The 566-nt window shown below is 36.4% G+C and overlaps 2 protein-coding genes and 1 non-coding gene across 4 annotated transcripts in view; 2 read left to right on the top strand and 1 right to left on the bottom strand.

The window, feature by feature from the left end:
- The window catches only part of LOC106870157 (collagen alpha-1(XII) chain), a 490,284-nt gene that overhangs the window by 438,077 nt on the left and 51,641 nt on the right, over positions 1-566 (bottom strand). The window lies entirely within an intron of this gene.
- The window catches only part of LOC106868389 (uncharacterized), a 437,000-nt gene that overhangs the window by 418,620 nt on the left and 17,814 nt on the right, over positions 1-566 (top strand). The window lies entirely within an intron of this gene.
- LOC106870153 (uncharacterized) overlaps positions 7-566 on the top strand; it is a 4,619-nt gene continuing 4,059 nt past the window's right edge. Inside the window, exon 1 of the transcript XR_008266907.1 lies at positions 7-330. This is a non-coding gene — a transcript (uncharacterized LOC106870153). The remainder of the gene's footprint in view (positions 331-566) is intronic.

Here is a 566-nt window from a genome sequence, read left to right as displayed (position 1 = left end):
TATCTTACGATGGTGGTGGTACTGCTACGGACACTGCTCTTGACAAAGCACGTACCAGTGTCTTTACAAATACAACAAGAAAATCTGCTGCTTCCAAAGTTTTAGTTTTGGTAACTGATGGACAGTCAAATAATGAAAATAAAACAGTAGCGGCAGCTCAAGAACTGAAAGATGATGGCGTCACTATATTTACGATTGGTGTTGTCAATCCAAGAGTGTCTGAGTTAACTGCGGCAGCAAGTGAACCCAGTTGTACACATTTCATCAACTTGAAAGATTATAATGAGATTGATTTTATCGTGAGGGAAATTGAATCTGGATCTTGTAAAGGTAAGTCTGACATCAAATAATTTTCATTATTGCTTGGCTGTTGTCGTTGTTGTTGTTGCAAAACTCTATTAGACCTGATTATGCACCTTTTGGTTGAAATGTGTTCCAACTATGAGGTGATCCTCGTTATATATATATATATATATATATATAGAGAGAGAGAGAGAGAGGGGGGGAATATACAAAAAATAACAACAGACGAGGACAGGTGGTGTAAATAACAAAAGTATATATTA

The sequence above is a fragment of the Octopus bimaculoides genome, chromosome 27 (genome assembly GCF_001194135.2).
Source record: "Octopus bimaculoides isolate UCB-OBI-ISO-001 chromosome 27, ASM119413v2, whole genome shotgun sequence".
Classification (NCBI taxonomy): domain Eukaryota; kingdom Metazoa; phylum Mollusca; class Cephalopoda; order Octopoda; family Octopodidae; genus Octopus; species Octopus bimaculoides.
The sequence above is the reverse complement of the archived record's forward strand: the minus strand, read 5'-3'. Positions and strand labels throughout refer to the sequence as shown.